This window comes from Mus musculus, chromosome 3 (genome assembly GCF_000001635.26).
Source record: "Mus musculus strain C57BL/6J chromosome 3, GRCm38.p6 C57BL/6J".
In the NCBI taxonomy this organism is placed as follows: Eukaryota; Metazoa; Chordata; class Mammalia; order Rodentia; family Muridae; genus Mus; species Mus musculus.
In genome coordinates, this window is record NC_000069.6 from 153,245,421 (window position 1) to 153,272,106 (window position 26,686).

Below are 26,686 nucleotides of genomic sequence, written 5' to 3' on the forward strand. Positions count from 1 at the left end.
TCAAGGATGAAACTCTGGGCTGGGCACGACACTTCCACATGCAGGCTTCTTGGATCACAGAGAATCAATCTCTAGCTAGTTTGAAACTTTAAATAAACACATTATTATTCGCTGTTTTGTGCCTACTAAAATCATTAACTTTAAACATGAACTTGAACATACAAGTGTGTCTACAGAGGGCTTTTCTTTTTTGGATCTCTCCACTCCGATTGGAAATAAGTATTAACTCTATAGCTGAAATATCCCTTATGAAGCTCTGTGCGGAAGCCTGGAGTCGGGCAATAGAGAACCTAAGCCTTGTCTTTTCTGTATCCTGCAATTGTGGTGTAATTCCCAGCGCGAGTCTGAAATAATTAAAAATGTAATCTGATATTTGCAATTTAATGAAACCTATCTGACAACTGGGTATTGAAGAATTTACTGTTCCATTATCATATAGCCTTCTTAAAATCTAATCCATGTCTCCTACAGAAGAGGCACATTCTTTCTCTTAGCAGACACTGAAAATTAATGGCAGATGAACTTTATTTCCGCTGAGCAGCTGTTGAGAACTTCAGTAAGGCACGAATCTTCAGTACACAGGACTTGCTTACTGTTTGTTTTATGGCGCTGGGGTTGGAATTCCGGCTCTTGCACAAGCAGGATGAGCATTCTGCTATTAAGGTACATCCCCAGCCGTGTTGCACAGGGTTCTACAAACCCCAGTTGATATGGAACAGAAAGGCAAATAGATGGACAAATGGGTACAAAGTGGCTACATAAAGTCTCTCTCTCGAGCCTTGCTGATCTTGCCCAAAACTGCCATTGGAATCAGCCAAAGATGGTTAAAAATGCATCTCAAAGTGTGAGCAAAACGGAAGGATGTACCAAAGACAAAGTAGGCCATGCAAACAGCGTCTCCAGCCTGCTTCCTACTTCTCAGAGACAAAACAGGAGCTATGGTTTTCTGCTTCCCCAAGTCTAGTATGGAGGAAGAGCAGTGTACCCAAAGATTTCTGGCTGTCGAGAATGAATTCACTTCTACTTCAAGACAAGGTTTTATAAAAACCACAATGGCCATGAACCCATTACAAAGCCCCCGATGACCTTGAACTTCTGTTCCTCCCTCCTTCTCCTCCCAAAGGAGGAGATTACAGGCATGGAATGTCACGCCTGCTTTTATGTGAAGCCCGGGGTTGAACCCAAGACCTTCTGCAGCTAAGTAATTCCTCTACTGACTGAGCTACATCTCAGCCCATGACTTAGTTCTTAACTCGTTGGGTACGTGACCACACAGTTTAATTCTGGGGAAATCTTACTCTTTTAAAGTTAATTTAAGGTACTCTTCAGACTAAGTTAGCATTTTTCCTGCCCCAAGCACATGTGTTCTTTTAATGGGACTTACACACAGTCCAGCAATTTGAAGGAGTAAGTCCCCCTCCTTGCCTGACATGTTGCGTCATATTAATACTGAATTTTAGATGTGAACTATTTTAGTGGCCCATTTTCTAAGCCATTCATCATCAGGAGTCTGCCCAAAGTTAGTACATTTTATTCTGTATTTAATAAAACTCTCAGGTTTTCTCTCTTGGAAAGCAGTAATGCAAACAGGTCGGGGCACATTAGTTCTGTGGGCTAGGCAAGTGTCTCTGTACTGAAGGCCTTCTGGGCATTAGAATGGTCTGTCTGTCAGGAAGCAAACAAGAAGAATCAGAACCCATTTCTTTACCCAGGAAAGAACAGTGATTTTTTTAAACTTCTAAGCATTTGGTTGTTGTGTGATGTTGTTTAATCCTAAAGAGAAATCTCCAGGATAACACAGGGAGAGCACAGTACAGACAGGATAAGCATGAGAGGGAAGCAGGGGCTTGCAAGGGCATAATATCCAGGTGCAGTGCCTCTGTCTGTGTAGCTTTACACAAAGCCAGCTTTACACACATTACCTTCCCCAATCTTCTGACCCAGATCTGGGGCTGGAGAGGTGAGTCTGTCGTTAGAGCATTTCTACTCTTTCAGGGGACTGGAGTTTAGCATGAACATCAAAAAGCTCACGGCCTGGAGCTTGAGTTCTACAGGATCCAGTGTTCTCTTCTGGCCTCGTCAGGCACTCGCAGGCACACAGATGTAACCCTGCGCAGACACACACTCATAAACTAAGCCTTTTAAAAAAGAAATAGGCTCATATTGGAAAGTCTCGTGAGTGTATCAGTCAGAATCCAGAGCAAGAGGAAATTTCTGCAAGTAATTTAGTACCTGGAGTTAGTTATGGAAATGACAGAAATCCTAAGAAGCCTCCTGGAATAAATCAGTAAGCAATGAACACATCGGTCCTGAAAGGATTCTACAGACTAGATCCTTGCACAGGCTCCTTCTGTGGTCTTGCCATCCATCCATCACGGGCCTCACCATGGCCAGGCTCTGGAGTCAAATAGACCTCCTTTATTTAATGAAACAACTAGCTGCAGATGTTCTGGATATCAGCACAAAATGTACTCAGTCACATCATGTCATGCTAACTACCCGGACCCAAGCATGACAGAGAAATGGCATTTTCCAAGATGGGGAGTAGACTGAGAGACGGTGACGGATCTGAAGTCGGGCGAAATGGCCAGTGGGCAAGCATGTGCTGACCACAGTGTTCCACTCCAAATCCCAAGCATGCTACATGGTGTAGCATGGAAACTCAGTCTCCTATTTTTTCTTTTGGGTCTGTCTCAGTAATTTTTCTACTCTGCTGCAGTTAGAACTGGGTGGTAAGCAGAGATCTATCTGCAGGACCAGAGGAAGGAGGTGTGGCTAGGGGAGACGCTGCACACCCAATTCCAGCCAGGGGAGGCGCTGCATACCTGATTCCATATAAATCCATCCAAAACGTTATGACTGGAGTGCTTTGTATCTTTCTAAAGGAGTATTCCTTTCGACAAGTCTATTGTTTAACAAAAATTAAAGAAAGGAAAGAAGGGAGGGGAAGAGTGAAAGGGCCAGAGAAAGGGAGAAAGGAAGATGTGAAAGAAAAATGCCCCAGCCCTTAGCTCCTCACTCTTCCCAGGATGCCTTTCAGGGCTCACAGGGTACAAAGAGAGACGGGCTCTGGAATGGCATCTTACCTAGCAAGGAGCAGAGCAGATGTGGCTCGAACAGAGAAAGCCTGCGGTGTGGCAAACCTCTGTGGCACTCTGCTTACGCTGGGGTTCCCTGCTAATGTTCCCCTTGGGCCCTCCAGATGCCTTGGGGCCCAGTAGACACACTCTAGGACATTTCCAGGAAGCTAGTGAGGAGGCAGGGTCTGCCTTCTGCCGCTGCTGGTGGTGTGAGCATGCCTTTCACCAAGCCCCTATCAGGATCTTGCTAACCACATGCCACTTTTCTCAGCCCACTAATGCTCAGGAGATCTAAACTAGAGTATCCGAGGGCTAGTCTTGCTACAGACTTTCCGTATCTAAGCCCTATAGGCCTAGAGTCTGATCTGGATGGTGTCATATAATCTCTTCCAATCACCAGTACAGAGGACAGATTTAGAGATTAAATTATTGGTCCAGAGCATCTTGGCCAGGAAGCCCAGGAATATGGCTTGAACTTACTTCTTTGCATGCAAGTGTTCAATGTACCATACTGCCTCAGACAGCCCAGGGCCAGAGCAGTGGCCCGGAACAGAGCAGTGAATACTTCCCCATTCATAGCAGGATCTCAGATTGACAGACCATCTTTGGTGTGGTATCTCAAGACCACAGTCAGAGCTCTGGACACCCAGGAGTTGAGGACAACATTCATATCTCCTGGGGATCTAGCCAGTGTCAGACAGGTAAGTGTACCTGTGATGACCAAGACTACTGTGGCACAGTCCTCGAGCCCCTCAGACTAGCCTCCACCTTCCATCAGGAAGATTTGTCTCCCTGTCTCTTCTCATTTAGGGAGCCGTATCTTCTTCCTACAGCTTATTGTGTGTCACTTATCAGGACTAATCTGAAATCATTCCAAAATAAGCCTCCCAAACTAGCCTTCATATCAGGTGTCTGGAGGAGAACAGAAATGGTTTGATTTCAGTTTTAAAGCATTTCTTCATGCGCCTCACTGACTGCAAACTGACACATCGACTGACTTAAAGGTTATGGATCAGTAGGTAAATGTAGAAATTCTATTAGTTTCCAGACGTGGGATTTATGCCATTCATTTTAAATGAAATCAAAATCCTACAGAGAAATAGGAACAGCAAACCCCACCATAGACAGATCTGTTCTTAACAGCATCTATTTACTTACTCCCCGGGGCCCAGAAGGTGGGCACCGCTGTATCGCGTTCATCGACTTTGACAAAGACAGCAAACAGCACATGGAGAACACACACATTTTGAGAGAATATTAAAACATGGATTAATGTAACATTATAAAATACAAAGCCTCTTACTTAAAGAGAGAGAGGAATTAGATGTCTACTGTGCTTAATGAAACTGTAGTGGGTGTCTATAAATCTAAAGTCCTTACCTTAACCTGAGTTTAAAATAATGGGCTCGCTTGACAGTGCTTTACAGATCCTAGTGCTGAGCAATATCACCGACGACCGGAATGAAAGATAACGGAACAGCGGAGAGGCGGAGCAACAGCAGAGAGGCGGAGCCTACTGGGATGTGTACACAGAGCTACGGGAGACAATATTTCTTCTTCATAATACAAAGAAAACACAGTTGCAAAACTCAGAGTTTATCCCATTTGTTTGGAAGAGAGGACCAGGTAGGTGCTTTGCTTAAAAAGACCGTAGCCCACTCTTGGAAAGCATGAAGGAGAACGAACACACATAAGAGGTAGTATTCACTCCACGATGCAAGAAGGTAGATGGATTTTAAGTCCACAGCAGTAATTAAATTTCAGTGTTGACACAGGACATCTCTACACCCAGGGCTCTAAATAAAGTTTATGCAGTGCCTGTGGGCAAAACATAGCCTACACGGATATTTTTCTCAGGAGCCAAGACTCTTTTTGCTGCATGCCCAGAAAGCAAAAGTAGAGCTGAGGACAGATCCAACCATGATACAAAAGCGTAACAAGAAATATTCCTAAATATTTGAAATTCTGTGGGAGCCTCATCTGAGGTGAGAATGTTAAATCATTTGGGGAGGAGAACCTTTCCTACAAAGGAAATTAACTGGAAGGCAAATATTTGAAACAGACGGAAATAGAATAGGTGAACTAACTTTTGAGCTGAGGCAGGGCTGTCTGGGCCCGATTTCCCAAAGCCATGGTAGACTTGAGAGAGAAGAAATGATATCAGAAGGGGCAGATTCTTTTTCTGTCACAGGAGGAAAACAGCACCTTCAAAGGAGGCCTGCTTCCTGATGGGACTGAACCTCTTCTGCGAGTCTCAGAGATGACGTCACTGCTCAAGCTCTCCCCCTGCTGGGGGAGGCTGAGAAGTGCTCCTGTGCCTTACATTGCCAGGGTGTCCTCAGGCATTCATAGTTTGTTAGTGAGCTCAGGTTAAGCATGCTGGGGTAACAAATGACTCAAGTCCTGGGTGACTTATAACAATTTATTTCTGGCTATGTCCTTGGGATAACGGTTGGTTAGATAGATGGGCTTCCTGTTTCTGACATCCAGGCTCATGCAATGTTCATATTTGGCATAGTACCAACCTCACAATGGAGGGGGAAAAGCACTGTAAGGATAGTAATACAGCGTCCGAGTGTGGTCTGGGACGTAGCTCAATGGGAAGGTGCTTGCTCAGCAGGCACAAGGCCCGGGGTTCAATCCCTAGGACAGGAAAAAATATTTTACGTTCAATCCAGTGATATCTGTCACTGATGGATATCACACTCCCCAGGGCTGTCCTCACTCAGGGCACTCCTTTTAGGAATGGGCTACTACCTAATTTAAAATTTGAGGTTGTTGTTAGCATTTTGATATTTGAAAATCAGGCATGACTACCAACGCTGAACAAAAGGACTGCTATGCCTTGGTGTCTCCAAGGACAGTTTATGGAAACCTAAAGTTGTGAAATCATAGTTTAAAAAAAAATTCCACTGAACATCAAGACTGAATGATGATCAAGCATTGGGCTTTACATCACCATTGGTTATTGACAGCTTCACAAACTTACAAATACACCATTCATTCATTCATTCACTCACTCATTCATTCATTCATTCATTCACTCACCTGCTCACCCATTCCTATAACATCTGTGAATACAGCCCACCCTGGAAGTGATGTCTGATGTCTCAGTTCTGTATTCAGTATCTGACATCACTCCACATCAGCAACACAGATCCTGGCTTTCCCATTTACTGCCTCTGAGACCTTGGGCCAGCTCTCCAGCCTCTGTAATTTTCCAAATACTTAACGCAGAGACAATATAAGTAACTACCCCATAGGTTTGTTATAAAGATGTCTGGAGATAATGAAAAGCACTTTATTGTGCCTGCATAGTAAGAGCCCCATAAACATAAGTCAATGCTGCTCTGCACAGCTGGGGCCAGACTCCAGACTCGATGCTAGCATGGAGGTGAGGAAGACACGCTGGCTTGTACAATCTCATCTACAAAATACCTGGACATCTTCCTCATAGAAGCTTAAGGTGAGTCAACACTGTAATACAGCCTTTTCAAAAGCTAAAGCCAACTCAAACAATAGAGGGAAAATGCTGTGAGAAAACCAATTCCATTTCTCTGTTCCTGATCAGAACCCACCTAGAACGTAGAGGTGTGCAGTGTGCTACGGGGACTCCTCTCCTCACGTCTGTGCAGTGTGCTACGGGGACTCCTCTCCTCACGTCTGTGCAGTGTGCTACGGGGACTCCTCTCCTCACATCTGTGCAGTGTGCTACGGGGACTCCTCTCCTCACGTCTGTGCAGTGTGCTACGGGGACTCCTCTCCTCACGTCTGTGCAGTGTGCTACGGGGACTCCTCTCCTCACGTCTGGCCCTAAGGATGTGGCCCACAGGAAGATGCGTCCCTGACCTGGCAGTGCCAGGCTTTCTTCTATGTTATTAAGTAAGTAGAAGCTACGACACATACTAACCTTAGCTGCTTCTAGAAATTTCTCTGACAAATGTTGGGCAATTCTGCAGGGATGCCTTGCGATGCCCTTCAGAATGTCAGGAAGACTTAGACCCTAATTTCCTGCTAGTCTTCCCCATCTGTTACCCTGACCTTTTCTTCAGAGGGCCCTCAGCTGCTGGGAACCCTGTGTGTTATCACCAGCAGGATCTGCTTCCTGTGTGTCTTGGCCTCCCTCACAGCGAGCTACCCCTTACATACATTTCGCCTAACGTTAGGGCTTCAAACAGTTCACTAGATCACAAAAATACATGGCAGAAAGAGAGGCTCCTGAGGGCATGTGAAACACATTGCTGAGCACTTTCAGCTCAGTGTGACAAAGGGGAGTGTTCACTGGCTGCCACAAGTCTGCCATATGGGCTCAAAGGTCTGCTGCCTGGAAGCTGCTGGAATAGCCTACCTCGTGAGTTCTCATCAGCAGAGAGGGCATGGGCACTCTAGTGCCCCCCCACCCCCAATATTAACAGCATGTTCCAATGAAATGTTCCTCCAACACATAGGTATTTCTTGGAGGAAAACGTTTCATATACAATTACAGGTAGCATGCACCTGTACTAAATGGAACATGTTAAAATCCAGTTGTACTTCAAAAGAACAATAACATATCATCTGCTTGGGTGATAGCTGGGTGATGAGGGACAGAAGCAATCTGGTCAAATAATCTTACAGGTCAAAAAACCTCCAGAAGACAACCAGAGCTCCTATCAAAGCTTCTTCCAAGGGAACAGATGCACAAAGAACAGAAATGAAAAGAAACTTTATGTTTGTGTAGCCTGAGGAAAAGTTTTCTTATATTTAATTCTGCCCAACGGAGGATGAGTTTACACTGTCCCAATACGCTCTGTAGCTCTAGGATGATAAATGTGGTGGCCATTTCTTTGTCTGAGTTAATACATGAGGACCAGAAATTCTTAGACATTCCTTCCACAGAGTCGTCTGTGTCTTTCTTCTGGAGTCTAGATGATGTTGTCATTGTTTAAATAACAAATGTGATGGTTACTCAGTTGTTTACTTGTCACAGTCTAGAGTGGCCTGGGAAGAGTCTCAAGGAAGGATTGTGTAGATCAAGGTGTCCTAGGGGCATGTAAGGGGAGTTGTCTTGATTCCTTGTTCCCTGGGGTGGGAAGCCCTGTCTGCTGTGGGCGGCGCCAGTTCCTTGGAAAGAGGATGCGCTTCCCCCTATATTGACAGACCGTAAACCTGGGGTTGTGAGCTAAACGTGACCCTTTCTACCTTTAACTGCTTTGTCGGAGCATATTATCACAGCAATGGGGAAGGAAACAAACATACCTAGGAATGCCTTCATTGCTCTTTATGACTTCGTCAGCCAGGACCTCACACTCTCGGGAACATTTCCCGTGTGTGACTGCTTTTGTGGCGAGAGGCTCCCAGAAACCGGAGCTCCGTGGAGAGATCGCACGTTACAAGCACAAAGGAAATGAAGGTGTAAATGCAAGTATAAGTGTCTGTTTGGCCACTTAAAAGAATAAAGATAATCGCTACTAAAATTTAGCGTAGTATTTCACGATGACATAATCACGTCTCTTATCATCACAGCAGAGTCAGTACGCCAAACACTCCCTATGAGCACACTGCGACCGACACACCCTCAAGCAGTGGGTTTACATACTTACTATTTGGTCTGGGCTTATTCGCTAGCCCTGCCAGAACGAACAAAAGGCTTAAAGAGGTTTTAGCAAATAACCCACAGGTTGACCAAGGAATAGTGTCCAGGCCAGTACATAGACATACATAATGAACAACTGGAGGAACACGTCCCAGATCTCCTAGCTCTCGATGCCAGGATGAAAACTGTAATGATTTGCCCTGATAAGGTCTAAACCATTTGAAAATTATTCAGGAGACTAAAATACAAATCACATGCACCTTCACACTAACTGATCCTAACCCAAAACGTCCACGTGCCTAAGACAATTAATTAGTGATGACAGGGTATGTACGCCTATATGCAGGAAGGAAGACATTTGCCAAAATATGGCTTTGGCAGGAGTCAACTATTTTAGATCCATGAAATGTCAATTTTATGGAATATTCATATGTTCACCCTCATTTACTGGAAGAAAAATGTTCAAATTTTTGGGTGTATGAGCAAAAATAATTGTACATAGACTGATGGTCTGAGGAAGAGGAGCGTTAAGAAGCATGGGTTTGGGACAGTGTTTAGGGAACTGTTGTTTCATTCTGTACGCCTGCTATGTGTATGAAAAACTGATACATTATATGTTATAGAAGCATTGCCCTTTGTGTGTTACATAAGGGGAATGCTGGTATCTTGATGACTGAGAGGAACTGACTGGACCGGCAGCTACGACTCCTTCCTTGACTTCATTCTGCAGTGATCCATCTAGGGAATCAACGTTCCCTTTGAATAAACAAAAGCTTTAAAAGAAACTATCTTTTCAGGGTGGTTATAGAGAATCTCAGTGTCAGTGAGTGGAAGATGGGGGTTGCATGCTCCCCTTTGAGGCCACGAGGTAATTAAAAAGCAATATTCAGTGGCCTTCAGAACATCTCTCTCCATGAAGTCTCTGCATGAAACAACTCAGGAAATCCAAAATAGACAAATCACACAAACGAATCAGAAAGAAAAGAAAAAGATTGATAAAGCAACTTTAATTCTAGTCAGCTTCTGATCCACTAAATTATTTCAGTCTTTTAAGTGGAAATTCCCTAATACTCCAAAGCATGAGTTTTTATTTGTTTCTTGCAAAAGAGTCTGAAGGGCTCACAGGGAAGGGTCTTCCATTCAAGGGATGGTTTCCGTGAAGCCTTCTTCAATGGCTCTGGGAAATGTGAGCTCAACCTGTTTCTGAGATAGCCTGTCTTGCTTATCAGCTGAATTAATTCTCATTTATACAGCACAGAATCAAAACCCAGATTGTGTCTCCAATGAAATGGGTAACTGCTTATTCGTCGGTTCCTTCAGCTATTGATTCCTCCAGCAGTTAGTCAAGTGACAGCTGAGTTTCAGGCCAGGGTGAAGACACAAAACCTCAGCAGCCTGCCACTCATGACTAAGGACCGCCCACAGCTAAGGACCGCCCACGGCTAAGGACCACCAAAAATTGAGTTTTCCTGTCAGATGTTTTTGGTTCCTCTTTGATAATTTCCTGCATTTGCTGTTGACTGGCATTTGTGACCTTGATAGAAATATCCAGATGTGGGAAGCCGCCCTCACATTTGCCATTACAAGATGGCGCTGACAGCTGTGTTCTAAGTAGTAAACATAATCTGCACACGTGCAGGGGCAGTTTTCCCGCCACGTGTTCTGCCTTTCTCGTGATGACAACTGGGCCGATGGGCTGCAGCCAATCAGGGAGTAATACGTCGTCCTAGGCGGAGGATAATTCTCCTTAAAAGGGACAGGGTTTTGCCATTCTTTTTCTTGCTCTTGCTCTCTGGCTCCTGAAGATGTAAGCAATAAAGCTTTTGCCGCAGAAGATTCCGGTTTGTTGTGTCTTTCCTGGCCGGTCGCGAGAAAGCGGGTAAGATCCAGACAAAATGACTAGGCTGAGAGCTGTGACTTTGTCATGGGCAGCTTCGGCCACCGGGGCAGCAATCTCTGCATTTTGCACTACAGGAAGCAGCCAGGCTGCACAGCCACCCTGCTGTGGCTGAGCAGTGGTCTGGGGCCATCCTTGCTCAGCACTGGCTAGTGGATAGTGTTCTCATGTAAGAGCTCAAGAGAGGACTCCTGACAGGAACACCAAGATCACTTATGTGGTTTAAAATCCCACTGACAAGATTGGGGGCATTCAGGGCGGTGGCACACAACTTTAATCTCAGCACTCAAGAGAAAGAGGCTGGTGGATCTCTGAGTTCAAGGCCAGGTTGGTCTATAGAGTTCCAGGACAGTCAGGGCTACATAGAGAAACCCTGTCTCAAAAAAAAAAAAAAAAAAAAAAAAAAAAAAAAAAAAAAACACAGATAGATGGATGGATGGATGGGATGGATGGATGGACAGACAATAGATAGATTTAATAATTTTTCTAAAAAGGAAACATCAATATGTACAATAAACCTGGGGCCAAGTCAAAACCCTGCTGCTGGGTGTAAATGGGACTATTACAGCATCATTAGACATAATAGTTACAAAAGATTACAATTCTTTAATAATTTCAAATCTATAAGCATGCCATTATATAAAAATACTGTTGGATATTGACTGAGACAGTCTGAAAACTCATTATTTTCTAAACTTAAGTTTATGGTTATGGAATTTCATCTTCTTTTCCCCTCTGTGAACTGGAGTTTTCAGGAAAAACATATGCACCCAGATAAGGATTCTTCGAGGATAACTGACTGCACAGGAGTTATGGGGAGCTGGGATGTTACAAGTCGGGAGTCAACTACCTTGGACTATCTTAGCTTATTAATAGCCAATCACTCCTCACCTCTGCTTGACCTTACATCTGTCTTCGAGCCTACTAGGTAAATCCTTTTGAATATACACCCCTGCTCCCAGCTTTTACTAACCCAAAGGCTTTATAAAAGTAGTATCAGATAGCATCTAAGGCTATAAAAAGAGGTTTCTCTTCTTTGCCCTTATCCACATATCTGATGTTCTTCCAATGCATTAAAAAAAACTTGATTTATGACTTTACTTTTTTGGTTACTATAAAAATGCAATGGAACTATAATCACATTGGAACATGGTATTTGGGGTAAACCAAGTCTATAGTCCTGGACCATGGTCACTAATATTTGGCTCCAGAATAAACTGTTTCTCATTCCCTGTTAAAGATGCTTTTTCTCTTGACAACACCATACCTACCACTGGTAGCCAAAAGGCAAACAATGAGAAATTATTGTGGAAAACATGAGAAAATAAGGACATATGCATTCGGTAATTTCTATTATATAGCACATCTAGCCACGGATCATTCATGGCTGATCTCTTCAAATGATACCTTAGCTAATGCTTTTGTTTTTCTATCATGTAGACAAATCAGATATGTAGATATCTTGTAAAAAACTATCCATCTTGAACAGGATGAATGGTACAGATCAAATGCATCATGTGTGTGCCACAGACCTCACTATCCCATGAGATCACATGCATGCCACAGCCATTACTATCCCATGAGATCACATGTGTGCAACAGCCATTACTATCCCATGAGATCACATGTGTACCACAGCCATTACTATCCCATGAGATCACATGTGTGCAACAGCCATTACTATCCCATGAGATCACATGTGTGCCACAGCCATTACCATCCCATGGGATCATATGTGTGTCACAGCCCTTACTATCCCATGAGATCACATGCATGCCACAGCCCTTACTATCCCATGGGATCACATGTGTGCCATGACATTACTATTCATGTGAGTATGTTCTGTGATGCTCATATAATGACATCCCTCGATATAATCTAGATATTAACTGACACATATCTATAATGTGATACTGGATTTGGCTCAGAATGGTAAAAGCCAAGGTCTGAGTTAGGGAGATGTGACTAATGATGGTGGTGGGTCAGGGAAGACCGTGAGCTGAGACTGGTTGGAGTTGGCAATGGGTATACTGGGATTTATTATATATTATTCTGCTTATTTTTATGCACCTTTGGAATTCTCTCTAAAAATTATCAAGAGGAAAATATAGGTACATAAACTTATAACCAGAGATCATCAGAAACTTTCTGCCTAGTTCAAGTCACTTTCATGTTTCCCAGTGAAGTCGCCACACATTTAATGGTCTGGCCTCAAAGCTGAAGTTGAAAAGGAAAGTCCTAAAAATGTGAGAACATGATAAGAGAAAAAGAGAGTCTCTCTCTCTCTCTCTCTCTCTCTCTCTCTCTCTCTCTCTCACACACACACACACACACACTTTCTCTCTCCATGCATTTGCACAGAATATATGTATGTCCATACATACCAGTTCATGTCTGTATTAACTGATACTTGCTTGAGGCCTTTGGTAGCATTGTTAGGAGAAGGCATCTCAAGTTGACCACAAATCAAGCCAATATTCCAATGAGCACAAAAAACAATTCATATTGCACCCAAGGCAATTGATCTTGGTGGTATGGCCAGTTGACATTTCTAAGTTACATCCCTGGAAATGAGTATGAAGTCACAGCAACTCCAAAACCATCCAGGATGTGGTCAGCCTGGGGAAATACACTTGCATGCTTGAAGGTCACTGCAAGTTTCCTGGGGTTAATCTTTCATGCTGAATTTATGGAATCTTATACCGCCCAACTAATTAAGCAATCAAAAGATGGTTCTCCTACTTTTCCTATTAAAGGTCAAAACATCCATCTTCATAAAGATAATGTGAGGTGTACATGCAAAGAAGTGAAAGCGAGACAACAAAGGCAAGCAAAGTAATGCCTCCAGCTCCTCAGACAACCGTCAGCTCCCAGGACGGTCTCTAGTTCCCTGGCGACGTGGACTGATGACCTCCAGCTCACGAGGTGACCTCCAGCTCTTGGGATGACAACTTCCAGCTCCCAGGATGGCCTCTAGCTCTTGGGATGAACTCTAGCTCCCCAGACTACTCCAGCTCCAGGTGAGACCTCTACACAGTGCTAACACTGCCTCTGTGCCCTGACAACTGACCACACCCAGATGCTTGTGTCACACAGGAAGCCCAATGAGTCTCTCTGTTACTAGCACAACCTAGCATGTTTCACTGAAGTGGTGGACTCCTCTTTTTTAAAAAATATTTGCAATACCCGTGCTGTTTATTTAATGTGGTCTTAGCTTCCTGGGAACGTAGATCTGGTGAGAGAGGTTCACACACTGTACAAGTACTTCTGACTATAATGAGGATTATAAAGGTCAGACTTGGTTGACAATCATGGATCCTTGCAGATGAAATGTTTTACCAGCAGGATTTTGCTCGTTGGGATGGTGACAGTGTGCTCATTAGCATCCACAAGCCGCATATCCATAGGAAGCATGTAAGCTTTCAAAGGTCCCTACTGCAAACAGACAAAAGGATTTTCATCCAGGCAGTTATTATTTAAAGAAAAAGACCCAGGTAGCTGAAGAAATGGCTCAGCAGTTAAGAACACTTTCGGCTCTTGCAGAGAACCTGGGTTCGAGTCCCAGTAACCACTTGGTGGCTCACAACCTTCCTCCATAACACTAGCTCCAGGGGATCTAAACCCTGTTTCTGACTTCTGCAGGCATGAAGCACACGTGAGGTCCTTAGGCATACATACATACATACATACATACATACATACATACATACATACACACACGCACCCAGACAAAATACTCATATACATACAAAAATTAAAAAAAACAAATCTAAATTTAGAAAATCGGGTAGTAAACAAGAGCAACTAATTCCTGTTAATTGAACAGTTGCCACACCCCACAGTTTCTAAGGATACTTGGAACGAGTCCTCTCTACTTGTCATTTTTGAAATGTGGAAAATAATTAGTTGGCTGTACTTACCCACAGCTAAACATATTGAAACTTATGAGCAAGAAGCTTGGAGGCAACAGTTAGTGTTCTCTTTCTCTAGTGGAACAGAATAAGGCATGAACACTAGAACGCTGCCCTCCTGAGCTGCAGGCTCTGTTAATACATGGGGGAGGGGAAGCAGGGGATCTCACATTGCATTTTGCATTCCCACTCCTGAAAGCACCCTGCATAATACCCCTTGCAGCTTTGGGAGCACTGATGCTAAGTATCTCTCCACTTTCTATGTCTTTGTGTGTGTGTGTGTGTTTCCAGATATTCATGCAACAGCTGGGGGCAGGGAGGAGGCATGCCAAGTTTTCAAGGGCTATGGGGAAAATGGATGTTTTTATGATATGATTTATAAATGATATTATATCTATGAAACTTTAATGTTTTAATTTTGGCGCACATGGCATGAATTAGTGAGCCAAGATAACTATTAGATACTCATTTTCACAGGAGCAGTTCCCAGGAAAAGATAAAGGGGTCACTCCTGGCGAAGATTACCTTTCCGGCAGAGACACAAGCAACCAGAGCCAGCCTGGCCCTCCTGGTAAAGCAGCACAGCTGCAGGAATCCTAATAATTTCCATTTCACAACGGTAAAATCAAAGTCAGAGCAATGGGAAGATGAATCACAGTACTTGGACTTAATGCGGGAAATTGGGGAAAACAAAGTAGACAAAGAAGAGTGAAGGCACTTAGAGTTATTTACATAGAACAATTCTCCTTTTATGTTAACCCATCTGATGAGCTGTGCAGCAAATCCACAGAGGAAAAGAACTTTGCACAAAGCCACAATTTGGTCTTTGAATTACAAAAATGTGTTGTTTGTCTTCTTTTGTTTCATTGTTTCACTTTCTCTTCCTCTTAAGTTTAGGAGGCGGGAGGGTGGAGAGTTACTGCTGCTTCCGCACTCACACTGTATCTAGACTAGCCTAGACTAAGACTTGAGCCTGCACTGGCTGGGGTCTCCCAGGTTAGGGAGGAGGGGGAAAGAATGATCAAAGAGCCAAGGGATTCCATGTGTCTGAGCTCCTAGACTCTCACAGTTCAGAATGAAGGGAAACCAAAGGACATCAGGAATAAACTCCATGAAGAGACGGAGGCCTTGAATGGGCCCTGGAGAATGTAGAAATCGGACAGCATCAGATTTCAGATGGAAGAGGTAATCTCCACAAGGGATCCTACTGGATAAATGATGGTACTTGGAAAACAGATAACAGGCATAATTAGTGGTTTCAAAGAGGGCATGTTACGTATGCAAATGGACTTCTTGGGCCATGAGAAGCCACACTGCTCAGTCTGCTGTCAACCTAGGCTACCTGGAATTGTCCCCTTCTGGTTTTCCTCTGGGCCAGTCTCCTGGCTGATTCAAACTGATCGAACAGCATTCAAGAAACTGCTCCAGATGACTGGAAAGTGTAACTGATGTTTTCTTCATAAACCAGAGTTGCAATTCTGTATCTCGGGGGACTAATATTTTGACGCTTCAGGGTGTTATTCTGTCTGTGTCTGGCTGCTACACAGAAGGCTGCCAGAACCATCCTCCCAACCTCCCACCCCCACCCCCACCCCGGTCTAATAGCCTCAAGGCAACAGCTAGCATCAATTATGGCTGAAGAATAAGCAATCAACCCACAAGAAGCAATTCAAATGAAAGATAAAATTGTTTCTGGATATTCTATACTATCCAAACTTTGCTCTACAAAGAGACTGGAGACCACTGCATTCTTCAGGGTGACTCTGGGCACCATTAAATCCCTTCCCTGGCCTTCCACTGTCTAAGTAAAACCCCACCATGGTCTGAAAGACCCACTGTCAAACAGCTACAGCCCTCCCTCCCCCATCCTCACCTCATCTGACCATCTCCTGGGGAGGAGCAGAGAATTCTTTTAGCAGAGTGGACTAAGGTCTCCCACGCTGGCTTGCTTGCCCTGGCCACCTGTTCCCTGGTTAGAGAAACCGTCCTCCCCACCAGCCTTCTGTTGCTTGTCTCAGACTAATGATGATGTATGGGGCGATATGTTCTTCCTAATTATGAAAAGTGCTGTCCATTGGTTGCAAGATTTTTATTTGATATTTTCTCAGAATCTTGGCTAGCCTCTGTGCCTTGGGGCCCTTCAGTAAAATTAGATCTCAGAGCCCCCATATGGGATGTGACACACAGCTTTTAACCAGGAGCTCTTACTTAAAAAGGAGAAGTGAGTCTCCACAGATAGAATTTTCCACTCTGCAACCCACATCCCAACCAAGCCTGAGCTTCCAGACCTGAGGAGTCAATCCCGGAGGCTACCACTGTTACCAATCCACTTCAACTGAGCCCGAGCTTCCAGACCTGAGAAGTCAATCCCCGAGGTACCTCAGCTCCCCCTGACACCATACCATTGACCTCTGTTACTTCCCTGTGGATTCTTTTTGTCTTCTGCTCCTTCATACCGCGACACCCCAACCAGTGTCTGTGGGTTAATTCCAACCCCCAGCATCATGTGACAATGATGTCTCCTCTGCTCCCTTATTTTCATCAGATCTCTCTGACAGCTTGTGTCTCAATCCACACCCATGTATGTGTCTATGCTACAACTTTAGGCTCTCGTGAGGTCTCACTTGGAATACAGAGTAGGTTTCAGCTCCTTCCTAGGTGCAGCTGCCCTCCTGGTTTCCCCGAACTCTTCCCCATTTATTTCTATACTCTCCCTTCTGGATACCTGCCCTAAAGTGCTGGGACAGTTAACACAGTCCACATGACAGGATCTAAGGTTGCCCAGGAGATGAACCTCTGGGCTTGTCTGTGACAGACTTTCCACATTGAGTGAACTGAGGTCGGCAAGCAACACCCTTCATCTCTCTGTGCTTCCTGGAGGCTGAAGTGATGTGAGCAGCTGCCTCAGTCTCTTGCTGCCATGAGTTCTCCCTCCCACCCCCTGGCCCCCGCCCCACAGAGTGTGCTCTCAAACTATGGGGCAGAGTGAACCCTTCCTTAAATAGATCTTTTAGGTCTTTTGTCAAGTAAAATAAAAGGAAGTGCTACATGCACAATGCGCCATCGGGTACTTCCTTCCAACATTTTAGTTCCTCTGCCTTTAGATGGCATCTAGATCATTAGATAAGGATTCCAGGGGTGGAGTGGGGGTAGTAATTTCCTATAAGTAACCGTGATTCATCCTTGGAAAGATATGTTTCCAACCTTGTGCTACTCCAAACTCCAAATTCCTCAAACTCAACTCTCCTCATAAGGTCACTTTGGGTGTGTGTGTTATATGTGTGTATGCTGTATGTGGTGTGTGCATGTAGAGTGAATGTGGGGTGTGTGTATGGTGTGTATGTTCTATGTGTGGGGTATGTGTGTGCATGGTATATAGTATGTATGTGGTATGTGTATGTAATGTGTGTGTGTTTGTGTCTGCTGTATATGTGTGTGTGTGTGTGTGTGTGTGGTATGGGATGTGTTTGTGTATAGTGGGTATGCCGTGTGTGGTGTGTGTATGTGGTGTGTCTGTGTGTCTATGTGTGTGGTGTGGAGTTTGTGTGTATGGTAGGTATGCTGTGTGTGTATGTTGTGTGGAGTATGAGGTGTGTATGTGGTGTATGTATGTCTGGTATGTGGTGTGTACATGGTATGAGGGATGTATGTATATGTAGTGTATTATGGTGTGTGGCATTGTGTGCTGTGGTGTGTGTGTGTGTGTTCTGTTACTACTCTGTGAATCTTTGGTGCTTTGTGTTTGGTGATAAATAAATCAAGGATACAATTTGCGAACATAGTCTGTCATCCTGCCTGAACGCCAAGGGTGTGGCTGGATCCGACACTAGTGTTTAGTTGCTGCTGAAAGTCACAAGCGCCTGCCTTTATTTTAACAATGAAACTGTTCCTGCATGCTGGGCAGAAAGCTATGAACCAGTAATTAAAATTGATTTTCATTTCATTCATACAGAAAGACAAACATTTGCTTTCACTCAGATCAAGACGTTCCATCCCTGGCCTCTTCATGACCCCATCCTCTGAATAGCAGGATGTCCTCACAGCTATGAAGACAGGTAAGCTGTTTCAAACCACAACTCTGTAGTCACAGTTTCTATTAAGACAACTCAGCCCTTCAATCCCCCTTGTCTCTGTGCTCAGAAGGCCAAGTCCGCCTCCACCTATAACTCAAGAGTTATAACTCAGCGAGGAGGATGGCCACCCTCTCTACTGGGCTAGTCAGCCAATCACTGTTCTCTATGACAGATGTCAAAGCAAGGCCCCTCACCACAGCGTACCACTGGTGTTCTGTGACACACACCATGGTTTCCTTCATTAGTTCCTGGAAGAAATGAACGCTTTAGACTCTTTAAGGGGCTTTCTTGGCTGTTTGAATCACATGAAAGCAATAATTCCTCCGTTCCACTGTTCAAGAAAGTTCCCAGAATCTGAGGTTTATTTCAACACAGGAAACTAGAGATGTCAGATTAGTGTTAAGTCTGCTGACCATGGCTAGTAGAATGGGTGACCCCACGAAGGAGTGGCCTTCCTGTTCTAAAAGTTTCAAACAGATGCTGTTAACATTGACTATGCCAGGGAGAAGACTCCGCCCTGGAGAGGCCTTTGCAAAGTGGTGGAAACAAGAGGCCGCCTGCCATCAGGACAAGTTCACTCTGGAGACATGATGACCCCAAGAGGTTCCATCACTCGTGGCAAAATCAACTTTGACTTAAATAATTTTCAAAAGGCTATACAGTCTCTGCTGGAACAAGACTGATCTGTTTCAGCTTTCTGCAAGCTACTACTTTAGACACAATTCAGATGATCACTCCTGAATTTGAATTTATCACAACAGCACTAAAACCATGTTGGTATTCGGTGTTGGATTGGTTGATCTAAAACAGTTTGGCTCCAGATTATATCATTCTGTCAAACTTTGCGTTTCTAAACTCTATCTCACTTTCCATAGGTTACATTACAGCTACCTGCACAGTGTTTGGGATAGAGAAGGCGTTCTGTGATCGGTATTGAATACTGAGCATTTTCTTACCCCAAGAGTAACGAAAAAGACAAAGACATCTCCCTATCCAGAGAACATGCTTCCTTTAGGTCTTCTTTACTGCCCCTTCCACTCCGCCACCCACAAGGACACTGTAAGGATTCCAAGAACATGGTCACACAACTCCTAACTCTCCAAGAACATACACCAAAGGATGAACTGCAACTGTTAACAGTAAAACACATACATCTATGAAACTCAGAAACAGGTTTAGATTTTCTTCTTTACCCTTTATCATTTTAACGACTATTTCTTTGGGCCAGTGAAATAGTTCAGTGAGTAAGGGCTGTGTCCTGCCGCCCTGATGGCCTGAGTCCAATTTCCAGAACCAAAGTGGCAAAGGAAGGAAACAGACTCCTGTTTGTTGTCCTCTGACCTCCACATGCGTGTGTGATCACACACACACATACACAGAAATATACATATACACAGTCACACCCACAAAGGTACACACAACACACTTATATACACACACACACTCACACACACGTATGTGCTCATACATGCTCATGTACACATACAATCAATGTAATTTTTTAAAGTTTCTGAAATGGAAATTTATAACCCACATTATACAAACATAAAGAGAGGGGAAGAAACTCTGGCAGCATCTCCATAGCAACAGCGCAGTGTCTCTGTAAAGATGGAATGAAGGGTTATCATTCCTTCTTCCTGAGTGAATAAAACCATGACAATATGACACAATTTATAACCTCACCCAAAGGACTGGGCAGAGGAGACGTTTAAGTCCCATCTTGGTTCTCCCTTTACAGTGCTGTGTTCACAGAGCCCTGCTCCCTCAGAAATGAGTGCCGTGTTGACACAGAATATGACACTGTTGGGGGTAGGGGTGGTGAACAACCAGCTCCGGGCATCGAAGGAACAGGAAGGCAGCCAGGGTTCTGTTGGTGGGATTATATTACCTTTGTCCAAGGTTCTAGCATAGGGCTCAAAGCCCTAGCAAGGACCTAGAGGGCAGTTCCACTCACCAGATCTGTTTGCCACTTAAGCGATTGTGGGAAGCGAAGATTTCATGAGCTCCTGGACTATGACTGGGCTGGGCAATTCTGAGGTTTGTTCGATGTCTAAAGTGGCCAGAAGCACAAACGAACAAGAAAGCCTATTTCCCCACGAGTTCCCTGTAATTCCCTCCTGATCTCTCCACATTGATCAGTGGGGAAAGATGCTCACTTCTACAAAAGTTAGTTAACTTTCTGTATGATGGCTGAGATCAGCAGACTCTCTTCACATGATGTGACTGGCTATTTCACTTTCTCCTAGTGAGTTTAAGGTATTAGGTCAGTGCCGAGAATTGTTCATTTGATATCTCCGTGATTCCTCGCCAGTTTCAGAGACCAACAATACCTTTGACAAGCTGAAAAAGTCCTTAGCTGCCTGCTGTCTCTGCAACAAATTTCCTTCATCAACTAATTCACTAATTTGGGCCTTCTCGAGAACTCAGCTAATTTGTAAGAACAGGTGGCTCATCCATAAGTGTTCAATAAAGATTCACACATGATTACCCAGACAGCACTGCCTTAAAAACAAACGAGGAGATAAATGCGCGTATTCACAGAGCAGCTAAAGAGACAGCCCAGAGATCCTTCAGCAGCTAACAGTGTACATCTGGCGATCTGACAGAACTCTTTCCAAAACTGGTGACAGAGGAGAAGAAGCAGGTGACATAAGGACTTGAAGCCTCAGTCATGTGGACAATTAATTCTTGGGAAGAATATCATGAGTAATGGATACTAAGCAATCAAAACCTGCTACTTACAGGTTCAGTCTTGTTTGCTATCTGTTCTTGTCTTTACCTGGTCTCAAGGTCACTGACTGATGCCACGTCCACACCACACTAAACAGCAGTGAATACGTGCGGGCTCCAATTCTGTCAGTGAGGTGAACTGTCTCCACGTATTATAAAAAGAGGGAAGGGCACATTGTGTGGCTAGGAAAATGTTGTTCTGTTGTTCATAAACTAAACTGGAAGCTGGGACTTTATGGAAACAGGTAAGAAAAAGATAGCTCATAAGAATCATAAATGTGATCATTTCACCAGTTGCTTGGATGTAAATACCCAATAAAATGAAGCATGAAAGATGGGAAGAAAGAATGAAAGAAAGAACAAATGAACAGAAAGAAGGAAGGAACGAGAGAGAGAGAAAGAGAGAGAAGAGAGATCCAACAATCTTAGCTGGTGCTTTTGTTGAATTTAAGAAAATTATTTTATCAACAGGAAATAAAATTTGCTTAACAAAATATTGAAAACACCTCTCTCTCTCTCTCTCTCTCTCTCTCTCTCTCTCTCTCTCTCTCTCTCTCTCTCTCATACACACACACATACATAAACACTTAGCAGAAAGTAGTGAGGGATGCTAACATTAGGAGTTTTGTTTAGAAGGGCAATTATTTTGTTAAGAGAGTTTTCACATGAGAGTATAGAATATCTCACACACCTACACAAATAATCTTTTTTTCCCTCCATAAAGAATTAAGTAAATGTGTCCAGGTGCTGCACAAATCCTTACATGCAAAACTATAAAACAGCACATAGTGAAATGAGTGCCACGATAGTTTCAAATCAACACACGCATAACTGAGCGTTAAGAACTCAGCCACTGTTCAGGTGTAGTAAGCAAAGAGCTACAACTCCTACAGACACCATGGACAGCTCCTACTTACACTCATAGCTACGACTTCCTCTTCTTTCACGCACGAAACAAGCGTATGCATTTGTAAGAGGGTAAACGCTTGTAGTGTGAGGTGAAAAACATGTTTCTCTAAGAAAACATGGTTGCTAAACAAGAGAGGAAGCAGCTCTATGGGGATGGGAAGACATGATTGCTAAAAGAGACAGGAAGCAGCTCTATAGCATGCAGGAAAGTCATGGCTGTGAAGTCCTTCCTTGGGCCCACAGATCTTTGTTGCCTCCAGAGAAGTGAAAAGTTACCCCTTTAAAAGTACATCAATAATGGTTGCCAGCAGTCTGGGGGGCGGCATCATGAATTCAAGAGGGGTTTGTTTATGTCTTCCATTCATTTGTTCTAAACACACTGAGTATTTCATTTGTCATGAGCACTCTATGCCAAAAAACAGAGGAACAGACTCGAGTCTTTTCATGGTTCTCAGAATTTTCTGAATAACAACGAGCTCACAAGATTTAGAACTTTCAGTGACAGCCATCTATCATAAGACTGCCTACTTAGCTCACCTGCAGAGCTAAGTGCAGGTTATTTGTCTTTATCTTAATTACTAATATTAACTCCCACGTCACACAGCACACAGTAAATCTGTCCACATATGTCTATACATACATGTGGGTTACAGGATGAATACAAGTTAGAGAGGCTATAGCAAAGTTCAGGAGCGTTCGGGAAGTGGGTGGGGAAAGAGTCTGTATGAGACACAGACGGAGTTGCTCCTAGAGCTTTTGAGTCAAGTTTGAGAGCAAGGCTGCAGAATTTGGCTGTGAGGTGAGGTCCAGATCAATGAATAGGGGAATGGTAGTTGTGTCGTTGCGAATACAGTTGTGTAGGTAGTGAATGTAGTTGTGTAGGCTGACCAATGTAAGTCACTGGTCCTTGATGCACCCACTTAGAATCTGGGTTGGTAAAGGATAAAGCAATCTTAGTGTTACATACCCATCACTTTATTAGGGCCAAGAAAGGAAGTTATATCCTCTCCTTGGTCTTATGTGTCCAACGAGTTCTTGGATCTGGTTTCCCTGTATGACTTTAATGTCCCCATGTCCCCACCCCTGACCAGGTTCAAATCTCCACAATCAATTCATAAGGTTGTTCAATCTCAAAGTAATGGATTTGAATGAGGGTGAATTGGTTGAAATCCTAGACAAAGAGTTCAAAAGAAAGATAAAGTGGAAATTTCTGGTTTCTTTGGAGATTCAGTTAGATTATAATGATGTTTTCTGGGGCAGACAGGTGAGAGGATGTTTTGCTATAGCAAACACATGATGTTTAGAAAGCATATAAATACGACTTCACAAAGATGGGAGATCAAGCTTGGGCTTGCCTTGCTCCACCTCAATAGTGTTCACTGACAGCATGCATGTATTGATTTGCTTATGGTCACATCACAGAGAGAAACAACTTCTCATGAGATTCCTGTGGCTGTTTGCTGCTTCCGAGGACACAGACCAATTTTCCAGCCTCGTGGGGTCTTCTGGATTGAACTGCCCTTGCTGATTCATGTGTTGTGCTTGCTTGTGGACTGGACTGAAAACAACAAAGACTGGAATCTCCCCGAAGAACTATTTCTAAACAGGTCCACTTTCCTGTATCCTAATAGCCTTCTTTCTCACTACCTTTGGTGGTTGGTGGGCTAGAGGGAGGTTGAACCTTTATTAAAGTGGGTTGTGAAAAATATATATCTACAGAAAAATTATAAGTTTGGCAAAACAAGAGAGGACACAACCTCCTAAATGATTTAAAGAGAATATAAGTAAATAGCTGTTTTTAAAGGAAGTAAATACAGCACATAAAAGAGAAATTCAGTGGAGAAAAAAATGCTGAAAAAAAAAGTCAATTGCAATGTTGAAAGTAAAAATTTAATAAATGAACTAAACCACCAGCCAAAGAGTGCACATGGTGGAACGCATGGCTCCAGCTGCATATGTAGAAGAGGATGGCCTTGTCAGGCATCAGTGGGAGGAGAGGCCCTTAGTCCTGTAAAAGTTCTATGCCCCAGTATAGGGGAATGCCAGGGCCAGGAGGCAGGAGTGGGTGGGTTGTTGAGCAGGAGGAAGAAGGAGGGGATAGGAGGTTTTCAGAGGGGAAACCAAGAAAGGAAATAACATTTGAAATGTAAATAAAGAAAATATCTAATAAAAAAATCTAAAAATAATAATAAATGAAATTTTAATATTCCTTAGCCACATAAAAGGGAAGACAGAATGTCAAGGCGTAAGGACAGGGGAGATGAATTGATGACTTGCTTCTAGAACTTCCTAGCTACCTGCTTACCAGGACAAGCTTTTGGTCCTGACCGGTTTCCTACTCTAAACCCAGATTGGCCTTTCACCTCACAGCCAAATTCTGCAGCCTTGCTCTCAAACTTGACTCAAAAGCTCTAGGAGCAACTCCGTCTGTGTCTCATACAGACTCTTTCCCCACCCACTTCCCGAACGCTCCTGAACTTTGCTATAGCCTCTCTAACTTGTATTCATCCTGTAACCCACATGTATGTATAGACATATGTGGACAGATTTACTGTGTGCTGTGTGACATGGGAGTTAATATTAGTAATTAAGATAAGGACAAATAACCTGCACTCACCTCTGCAGCTGAGTTAAGTAGACAGACTTATGATAGATGGCTGTCACTGAAAGTTCTAAATCTTGTGAACTTAATTCAATAGATTCTGAGAACTGTGGGAAGGCAAGTCTGTTTTTCTCTATCTCTGGCATAGGTAGTCCCGGGAAAAATCATCTATCAGTCTGTGATGGATGGGTGATGGCTAACAGACGGTGCAGTCTCTGGGTCCACCTGAGCACTGCAGTCATCCCTCTCCCTGAAATAGGATTCTAATTCTGCTTGTAGAGTGGAGTCTCTTAGGGTAATGCATAGTCAAAAGTTATGGCTTTATACAACAATGAATAACTCAAAGTAGGGCCTAGACTGAGCTCAATATATGAGATGCTCAAGTGAAAGTCAATAGGATATTGCCATTCCAAGAGTCCATCAGTGCGAATAGTACTAAGAGAAGAAGGAGCATAGGACCCTCAGAGTGGTTCCTAAGCAAGACTAGTGTCAGTTGAAGGAATATCAGAAAGAGTTTGGCATCTGCCCCATGGCAATGGAAAACTGCAAAGTAGTCTACAAAAAGATTTGATATACCTGTGGCCTGAAGTAGCTGCTGGGCTAAGAAGAGGGAGCCATGTGAGGAAAGTGGATACACTGTGGCTGAATTATGTTCACATGGGGTATACTAAGCTAAGGTCTAGAAACAAGGAAGAATCAATGAAAGATTTAAATTAGGGATACCATGTGATTGAATTTGTATTTTTGCATCTATTCTGGAAGCAGGAATATTTTAGAAGATTTGTTAGTAATTAAGTGAGGGGAATGTCTGGTAAAAGGAAGGGTGGAGACCTGAGGCATCATGGGTGAGATGTGCTATAAAACTGAACACAGGGTGGTAGAAGACACTTGTATATTTGGGATTCTGACCTTAATGAGCGATAGAAGCACCTACCATGATCAAGGGTAGGACATGAGCCAAGCAGCAGCTCTGGAGAAGAGTTTGTGCTTAGTTATGGATGCCTAGCCTTTCAGTTGCCTACAAAGATACTCGGGGACAATATCTAGAAGACTGCTGATATTTGCGTCAAAATCTCAGTTTGCCTAACCGATGATGTGAACAGAAGAGCAGTAACTAAAGCCACAGTCCCAAAAAAAGTCATCTGCTCGTTTGGTGCAGAACAGAAAGAGAAAGAAACAAAGAAGCAAAGAGCAAGTTCCTTGCTTAGCTAAATCTACTCTCCATTTTGAAACCAGTTTTCTTGTAGAGTACAAGTTGGCCTAAACTGTGGAAGGTATGTGTCCTGCCTTGCGTGACCTTTGGAGAGCTGGATTGTATCAAGTTCCCTGACTGTATGTCTGCCTCATTCTTTTTGTACTCTGCCTTTAGCTGGAGTTGCTTTGTCTTCTTGCTCCTTACTATTACCCACCTCTATTTTCTCCATTGTTCTAATAATAATTGCGAGTATTATTGTGTTTATATTCTTGTATTATTATCCTTAGTAACTAATGTCTCAGTATATACCATATTATCATCGCTCCTCTACTTCCCAAAACAATTTGAGTTAGAAAGGAAAGTTGTTTTAAATTGGGTGTTACTGTATGCCATACTGGGCCTTTCCATCGGTTGTGGGTCCTCCTGCAGATAGGACTCTACTCCCAGGCTAGTGCTGAAGAGCAGGCCCAATATCCCCAGCATAGGATAGATGGTTCAGTTTCTCACCTACGTCCCCAGTCCAGCGGGGGTAAAGGTTATCTCAACTCCATTACGATGTAGTCCCACTTGAACATTACACAGTTTTAAATAGAAAGTATATGGCACTCATGCACAGCCCCCCCCCCCCACACATTTAGATAACAAACTGGGGACGGTGAAAAACAGCTTCTGTTATGTAATAATGGAAAAATATTAGTTTCAATAGTGAAGGAG

The 26,686-nt window shown here is 43.5% G+C and overlaps 1 protein-coding gene and 1 long non-coding RNA gene across 12 annotated transcripts in view; one reads left to right on the plus strand and one right to left on the minus strand.

Annotated features, from left to right (window-relative positions):
* Positions 1–26,686, minus strand: part of St6galnac3 (ST6 (alpha-N-acetyl-neuraminyl-2,3-beta-galactosyl-1,3)-N-acetylgalactosaminide alpha-2,6-sialyltransferase 3) — a 526,860-nt gene that overhangs the window by 47,147 nt on the left and 453,027 nt on the right. The gene's annotated exons all lie outside the window — the stretch shown is intronic.
* On the plus strand, positions 11,006–20,534 carry Gm52634. Its single transcript, XR_003954698.1, has 3 exons — positions 11,006–11,480; positions 13,309–13,572; positions 14,941–20,534. It is a non-coding gene; the product is annotated as a predicted gene, 52634 (long non-coding RNA).